The following is a 9,185-nucleotide window of genomic DNA, read 5'->3' on the forward strand; positions in this document are numbered from 1 at the left end:
GCTCTACCGATAAATTGGCCTTAAAAAATTGTAACAAGTGTCGAGCTGAAATAAAAAATTATTAATGCATATTGACTTTTCGTTTAAAAGAAGGGTTTTTATTCGGCTTAAAGAGACATGGGAAGAAGGGTTGCCATTAAGCATTTTCAACTTATTAACTGAAGTAGTGATACATTTCATTGAGGGGATTACACAATTAATTGCCAAAGTGTATTTGCGGTTAGCATATGGGCAGTGATAGCGAAAGGCTCAGCGGGACTAAGAAATTAAATAGACACTTCCATTCCGTATCGATGAAGTTAACCAATTTAATCTATGGATATGTCATTTTATTAACCATTATGTGAAAACATTTTCAAATCTTTTAAAGTTCATGTTTTTTTTTAATTTTTATTGTCACAGTTTGCTTTATTATTACCTCCTATAGGAAAGATTATTCACAATAAAATTTATACCACAAAGCTTTTCAGGCATACTCAACTTTATCACTTTAAATATTATACAAATCAACAAATCGAAAAAATATTTTTAAATAAAAGTCTAATCACGGCTAAAACTTTACTTTTTTTTATATTTATCAACCCAAGCAAATGTTGCCCCATAATATAAAATATATTAATGAATTGTAAATCGAAACAAACAAAAAATGAACAAAATAGAACAGCTCTAAAAATTGACCAAAGTTCGAAACTAATTCTAAAAAAATTAAGTTCAGTGCATTGCTGCTCTTCGATAATTTCCGCTTGACGTAAATGCAGACGTAAACAACGATATACATAATTTATCTGTACAATATATCGTCAGGCTCTAAGAACTCCCATCTCTGATACTTATGTACATACATTTGCTCATTCTTGTTTCCGGTATCTCTTTGCTAGAACGTTTTGGTATTGCGGTAACAAAATGCTTGAAAAATCACGTATGGAGATCATCGACAAAGTGCTCGGACACCTGCAAGAGAAAGACCAACTAGAATTGGCACAGGTCAACGAACAGCTGGGCCGCGCATTTTCCTACCACGTTCGAGGCAAATATAAGTATCTGGATTGCTGCCAATTTGTACATATTAATAAATATATAATGCGCTATACAGATGAGGAACTGGGAACTATTCTGTCATTATGCGGATCCACTGTTTTATGTACATGTTTCAATATGTTCTGATAAAGTGTCTGATAAAATTCTAAAACTCATAGAAAAGTGCTGCATTAACCTGGAATCTGCCTATTTTATGATAAAAACTACAAATTTCAACGCGATCAAACGTGTTTTGAAAATGTCAGGCATCAAACAACTTCACTTGGATAGTTATAGTTATGGCGCAGCGGATCTGCTGGAGTACGTAAATCCATACAGTACAACATTGTATTTATATTCAATTTCGATGGGTCAGGGTAAGGCTTTAAAGCACGCGAATAATTCCCCTTTAAAGTGCTTTGAATTTTGTTTTCATAGAAATATTTACAGAAACTGATACACTTGGAAAAATTGCATGTGAATTCTTGTGATATAAAAAATATTTTCGAAGTATGTTCTTAGTTGATGAAACTTAGGGACTTTTCAGTTTCTAGTTTCCGATATCTATCACAGAAGATGGATTTTTTGTATCCTAAATTGGAAGATATGTCACTACTGTACATGACGATTGAGTTAGAATTGCCGACATGTCCAAGGCTCAAACACTTGAGATTAATTTACACTGTATGTTGGAAGGAAAGCATTGCACCCTTTATTTCAAAGTACGCCAGCACTCTGGAGCGCCTAACATTAGTGCCAAAAGATTATCAAGTCGATTGTTATGCAAAGGATATAATAACAGTTCTCAGAAAGTGCAAAAGATTGGATCATCTTAAAACAAAGAACAGTATTTTAAGCATTTTATTCTCAGAGCTTCTGATGTCGTTTATTGAAGTTTTAACACAGAGAGACGCTTTAAATTGTTGGGAGACTTTGAGAAAACCAATGTACTTAGGCTGGAACTGGTGAGTGTTTGGTCTGCAGTGTTATTTTGCAGAAAGTCAAACTATTTTTAATTGCAGATGAAGAAAATCCCAAATTCCGAAGTGTGGAAATTAGTAACGTTGAGTTACAGTGAATAGAAATTAGGAATAATTTTTATTTATGAACTATATATGTATAAAACCCAGATCAGAAGCGAAAAGCAGTCCATACCTTGACAAAAAAAAGGTTTAAAAATTAAATAAAAATCACAAACAATTTTTTATGAATGAAATCGATGACACGCACCCTACAAATTGAATGGGCAATATTGCTGTTGATGTTCAGGTCAAACTACAGAAAAAAAACCTGTCCAGAGCTCAGCATTTTAAATACAGACTTGCTCTCTAACATATTCATTAAATAAAAATCATTAGATCGTTCTGACCATTCTCACACATTCGAAAATATTCAGTGACCTGTGACTAATGTTGAATATTCCCCAAAGTTCTTGGCTAATTAATATACGAATTTCCAGCCACCGAAATGAGCAGTCAAATTTGCATAACCAAAACACAAACGCTCAAACTAATTAATATTAAATTCAAGCAAAGTTCCAAAATTTAATTTCGCGTATCAAACTTTATGGGCTCCCATCCATATCCATCCATCCAGTTCCCGTTCCCATCTTCCCCGACCAACTATTGACTTTTGACTTTGGCCCCGGCCTGACGGCCTGATGACTGTTCTGCGGCTTTTGTTAACCCCCTCATGGATATTGCGGCCGGAGAGCAATTCATAATCATGTCATAAAGCCGGGAGCACCTCAAACCCCCAGCGCCAGACCTTCCCCCCGCTTAACCCGCTCTTGGCCATGGCGAGGCTGCTTAATTACAACGGATTTAAAGGCGATTTCGAACGGCTCGGCTCATTGCCAAAACGCAAAATTTTCAATTGACTACACATCAGGAGTAGGGGTAGGAAGGGGGTATGATGAAGTGGCCAGGACCTGAAGGGTGGCGCAGCAGCTTCGCTACAGATTATTAATTAAGAATTTTACACGACCCCACCACCAACTTGGTCCTCAACCCCGCCGAAAGCTGCTTAAATTGCTGAAATATTCCGCGGCTCATCGACGGATGATTGAAAAAAATCATTTTGTGCGCGTGAATTAAATTTTCGCGGTCTGTTGTCAGTCACCAAATAACAGAAAAGAAGGGTTAGATCCAGTCCCAGTCCAACCCTTGACGGACATACCTACCATTCCTGGGTGACCAGAGACCAGAGCTTATTAGAATTTTCCGCTTAAATTTACTTTGGCACTTCTGCTCGCCCGCGAACAAGTCGTCTTGGCCGCAGCTCACTTTTGGCCAGGCCATGTTTGTTTAGGTGGCAATCTTCTACACGACACCACAACTCCTTCACTTACATTTTTACTCCCCTTTTTCCCTTTTTTTTCTTTTTACCTTTGATCCTTTGACGCGCTTTTGTTATCCTTTTTGTTCGCTGTTTTTCTACTCTGGGATTCTCCTTAATTTTGGCTTAATAATTTCGCTGACTCTCCCACTACTCCGACGCCCTGATCCTGACTCGTGTTTGTTTTCCTTTTAGCCAAATGCCGCGCTAAGCTGCCAAAGTGCCGCATTTGTCTGACGGGTTTTTGTCCGCTGCTTTGTTTTTTTCCTGCTCTTGTTTTGATTAAAAATTTCCTCTTTTTCGCCGACAATATTTGAGTTTATCTTTGGCAGCAGCGGATTAGTAGTGGGAGGATGAGATAGGTGGGGTTCTACAGGCCAGGCCTGTTTACTTAGGCCATAATGCGTATTTCAGCGCATTTCAATTAAAAAATATTTCTGTTTATTTTTTTTAGGAATGGTTTGGAAAATGTTGGTGGGTAATGGTGTGAGAAACGAGATTTGGAGAATGGATGGATTTATTGATTCAAGTTAGTTTTATTGACTTGAGATTAAACAGCCTTTAAAAGTCCAAATAGACGATTGCTTAATAAAATAATAATGGTACATATAAACTAACAAATAAATAAATAGAACACATAGGCGAAGGTCTAGTTACTAGTACTCTAAGACCCACTCAAACCTCTTAAACGTATTATTGTATATTACCTCTAAAATTAAAAACAAATAACTAATAAACATTCTATATGACGGTTTGTCGTCTTTACAGCCGTATACAGAACGGAATGAACTCTTCCGACTAACAGTTTACGCTTTCACTTCCTTATTTAGACTACGTTGCCTCCTCTCTTAATCTAAAATATTTTCTTGAAACAAATCAGAGACATCTGATAGATATCCCACTTAAACGCATTTATCTAAGATAAATATAGGTTATAAAGCAGAAGTATGTTAAAGGCTGGAGTACCCCCTACAAATGAACAGATTTCGAATATAATATCAAGTGAAACATAAGAATGGAACGAAATGTATCAATTTCACCTTTTACAACCTTCTCGTATGTCTGGGCTGTACTGATTTTTCTTTAAATTCATTGACGAAACTGTTCTTAGATAGAACGAAGCATTAAGCTCAACTACGTAAGAAATTTAAGTAAAAGAAATTGAAATGGCACAGCATAAGCATCCGCCTTTGGGCATCCCACAGATCGTTGAGCATCAAGTATAAGAGTTGGTTGGCGGTAGGGGGTTAGACCCGAGCCCGACTGGGCTGGCTGCTGCCAACCCACTTGAGTACGCATTCGCTTGCGTCTAATGAGTTGTATCAACAACAAGTACCAAAGGCGGCTCCGCCCTCCTGCCAAGACTCTGTTCATTAAGCCTCGACTGAATGAGTTCGCGCAAAAGAAGTTACTTGTTGTCCTCCAGCTCAGCGCAGACCCCAGCACGGCTTTCACTTGCAGCAGCAAAAGCAGTAAAAAAAAAATATACAAAATGCCAAACACTTGATCAAATATTTTGCAACTTCATCGTGTGCCCATCAAGCACAGGATTTCAAGTGCTCTTCGTCGCTCCGCGCCGTTCATTTGCCAGCTCGGCATTTGGTGTGCAGCGAATTGGGTTTGGTTTGTAATTAAAATGAATCGAAGAGTCCCTGTGCCCGGTTACCAGAAAAATTCTACTTCTTCGATTACGGATGCAAACCCGTTTAGCTCCGAACGGTTCACTGGGGTGTGACAAATGGAACCCCATCCTGGTGGATGCGAAGCTGTTAGCTCTGCTCTCACTGCTCTGCATGAAAGTTGCCAACTTTAAGTTGTCGTCCCATCTATTGTCTGTTGAACACCATTTGAGGCAGCTCGGCTACTTTCCAAGCCATCAGGCTAATTAAACGATTCAATTTGGAGTGGAAGATACAGCTCCTCATGTGCCACCTTTGAGTGGAAGAGTGTTTTCGTGTAGGGGTGGAACACATTAATAAACATTAAGGAAACACACACACACATGTTGCAGAAATGTAGGTCAAAAAGACTCGTCTCGATAAGGAGGATGTGGGGACTCACTTAACTTTCGGGATCACACAACCCCCGACATAGACAACCTCATTTGACTGATGAACCCGTGTTGACATATCCCCAACCCCTACCCACACACAGCAATTCTTTTGACACTGACACATGACATTTGTCGAGGCCGACTTTTGCTTGAATTCTCCCTGCCTGCCTGCATATCTCCCTTTTGGCCATTTGGCGAAATTGTTTTTCAACACAGTTGAGTAAACATTTGGCAGGCAGTGCCAGTCCCTCCCTCTATGGTGGGGGGAGAAAGCTCTCATTCCTTTGTCGTCAAAGCATAAAAAAATAGTCTGTTTTCTATATGAAAAAAATTGCCACAAATGTGAGATATGCGAGGAAATAAATGCATGCTTTTTTTTTTTGTAGAAATTTCTAAATGAAATTGTTGAAATATTTGCTATATTTCTGGCTAAATATTTTTGTATTTCATGTACCCTTTTGGGCAAACAAATATGCATTCTAAAATATATACATATTACTTTTATAGTTGATTGAAAGAGTTTGTCCCTTTCGCAAAGCAATATTGAATTCTGCTTTCATTTGTAAATAAACATTTTAATATTTTCGTTACAAGCTTAAAGGGATTTCCCATTTCAATAATAGCTTATACTTTTTGCAATAAATCCTTAAATTTTCATGCATAAATAAACCCGATTCAAATGTTACAGCAATTCGAATGTTGGCTCATTAGGGTCACCATTTTCGAGTTTGGATAGGGTTCGATCAACTGTTGAATGGAATCCATTAAAAATGATACTTCTGCGGTTCTCCTGGGTCTGTGTCTCCATTATTCAAACTGGAATAAAGAGAAACAAAAGAAAGAGAGCAGTGAGGAAACGCTGCACGCCATGCACGAAAGCGCACATTAAATATTTACACTTTATTTTTATAGGGACGCGGAACGAGCGGGAATGGAACACAGGAGCCACAGCCAGACCCCTAGTCCCTCCATCAGGTCCGACTCCGACCGAAACGAGTGCAATCACATCGTCTCATATTATGGCTTTAATGGCAATGACAACTGTTAGCCGTGGCTCAGAGTGGGAAACGGTGACGGACAAAGGACTTGGAGGGAAGGACACTCAGGCAAGTGAACCGCAGGATATGGCTCAGGTCAACGGAAGCCATAAAATTCTCGTTTGTCACGCGAAATTTTTCGCCTCCCAAGCAGAATGCCAACACATGCAAAAGACAAAGTTCGAGCGAAAATAAAGGAACTGGAGAAAAAATGGGAAAACAAAAAGCAGAGACAAAAACAAGAAGAAGCGCGTACTTCTGAATGGTTCGACCATGAAATACCCCCAGAATTCAGTTGAATATATAGCCCCGTAAAAAACTATAAGCTTAGATTGCTTTATAGAATTTAAATCTGTACAAGTGTCTGCCTAGTGTCTCTGGAACAGACGAAACAAAATGTGGGAGAGGCGCTACACCAGGGATTTTTTTCTTTTTATTATGACTGATACATAATGATCCACAGATGCTGTTACTGTATGAACACAATATACCCTTTTGGTCTGTGCTCGTACCCGGTATAATAATAATATTAATGGGGGAAAAATGCGCAAAGACAACGGAAGAAACGGAAGAAGAGAAAAACTGCAGTGGCAAGGGCGGTTGTGGAGTATCAAGTTTGCTTTCCCTGCAAGTTTCCAGATAGAATTATTTACGTTTAGTTTTTATAGTTTTTTATGGGTGAACGCTAAAAGGTGTGGGTTGTGTGGGGTTGGCTGGCGAGGGGGTGTCGTAAAATATGGGCGCAGGTTTATTTATGCCCCGCTGTGGCGACATTTCTGGCGGACCTGGAGGAGTCCTCCATCCAGCGCCATTTTGGTTTGCCTTTGTTTTTATGACTTGACGGATTGCAGTAGGTCCGTCCTTCCCTCATTCCAATACCCACGGATATCTGTCTGAATGCTTGCGCTAATGTCAATTAAATTTGAACAGACGACGAAAGCCAAATGAAATTTTAATTACCGCAAATGAGCTGAAAGAGTGGGCAAGCGAAAACGGGTGGAAACCCACGACTAATGACCAAAGAAATTGGCCACTTTAAGCTGTTATTCTGCACTTGAAATTGGTATAGATTGGTCTAGCCATAAGGAAGCTGTGGGTGAGCAGACAGAAACCTACTAAAACCTACTCCCAACTTTTTCCCTTCTGCTGATTCATAAATCCAACACAAACTACAGAGTAAAAATAATACCAAATTTAAGGTGAAATATAGGTATATCCTACTCCACCCTAATTGTCTTTAATTGCCTTAAATTCTTGCGGTTAGGATTGGAAACCACAGGCAAAAACCGTTGGACACGTAATCTTTGCTATAATTTGTTAAATTTGTCGCGGCAAAAGTTTATTACTCCGGACGACGATGTCGCCCAGTTGCAGACACACAATGGGGCAAAAGTGCATAAATTGGGCTGGGTTTGACTTGGCTGCCTACGGGTATCGGGACAGGGATACGAGGCACGACAAATTACGTACTACAAATTGTACAATGTTTGTGTCCTTTCTCGTGCTCTTTGTTGCTGCATGCATTTTGGTCATATTTCCACTCTCCCACCCAAATAACCCAACAAAAAAAGAAAAGGCAACAACAAATCGGCGATAAGAGGAATTTATAAGCATTTTGGCCTGGTCAACTGTGGCAGATATATATATGTATATGTGAGTGTTTATACTTATACAAAAAGGATTCAAGTTGTCCCTCTGTGTGATTGCATTAATTTACGAGCCGTGGCGCCAGAAAAGCTGCGAATTAAATTGGCTTAGGCCAGGGCCAGCAGGAATACTGAATGAGATGTAGATAGTCCTAACCGGGGTCTAGCCTGGACGCCAGCTACATCAAAGCATTTGCCAGGCGCTTAATAATACGAGTAATAGAGAATTGCTTTGGGTTGTGTGCCTTCCTTCCAAGAGTAAGTAAAAGTGGAAACATTTTTGTGCTTAGCTCAGCTGAAACGGAAATTTTTCTGTTCTTTTGGTGTTGCGTCAGGCAAAGTGTGGGATTTCTTCTTTTTTTTTGTCAGGAAAATACTTAGACGGATTTAAGAGCGACACAAACAGGACTGCTGACGTACAGGCTCAACGAATTTTTTGTACTCTTGATATTTTTGATTTAAGATGTTTATGGGGAAATTTCAACTTTGCAGCTACTAGAACTGAAAGATTTTCACCGCTTTTTCGTTGCTTAACAAATTTTCTTTTATTTCTTCCCTTGGTTACCATGTCCCTTTTTTACCTGGTGGTAATTGCAACCAATATTAATTTTATTACATGATTAACGGATATTTAACTGCCAATTCTGTGGTTACTTTACCTTACCCAGGTAGTCTAACGTCACCGTTGTGCTAAGTTTGTTATTTTTATAGCCACGGATTTGTTCCTAGTCCGTAACTTTCTACCTATCCGAAGTTACGCAAACAAAGGGCGTGATATACCTTTTTTGCGGTTAGGGTATGACCAGAAACCAAAGTAAAATCTCTTGCCAGTCACTGGCCCGGCATCGGCTTCAAAGCAAAAGAGGCGCTCAGGACAATGGGCCACCCGCTGCGGGCCAGGAACACAGGGAATGCGACAACAACGTCGTCATCTTCCCCTTGGACCTCACACCTCGCTCGTACCGCGTACTGCTGCTCCTTACCGGGTGGGTGGGCTTAGGTAATACGCATTAGTGCCACGGCTGGGCTGCATATTACGATATGATTATTATGATATGCTTTATTTTGTGGTTCATTGAGCTGCCGACGCCGCCG

General features: G+C 39.6%; 1 long non-coding RNA gene across 4 annotated transcripts; it reads left to right on the forward strand.

The window, feature by feature from the left end:
• The first annotated feature begins 575 nt into the window (after positions 1–575).
• On the forward strand, positions 576–2,432 carry LOC111064785. 4 transcript variants are annotated; one of them, XR_002606899.2, is made up of 4 exons: positions 576–748; positions 805–1,394; positions 1,456–1,982; positions 2,040–2,430. It is a non-coding gene; the product is annotated as an uncharacterized LOC111064785 (long non-coding RNA). The 4 variants fall into 4 exon arrangements; XR_002606900.2 differs by having other exon boundaries at positions 577–1,394; positions 1,456–1,527; positions 1,591–1,982; positions 2,040–2,432; XR_002606897.2 differs by having other exon boundaries at positions 582–1,394.
• The last annotated feature ends 6,753 nt before the right edge of the window (positions 2,433–9,185 follow it).

Source organism: Drosophila obscura, unplaced genomic scaffold (genome assembly GCF_018151105.1).
Source record: "Drosophila obscura isolate BZ-5 IFL unplaced genomic scaffold, ASM1815110v1 contig_208, whole genome shotgun sequence".
NCBI lineage: Eukaryota > Metazoa > Arthropoda > Insecta > Diptera > Drosophilidae > Drosophila > Drosophila obscura.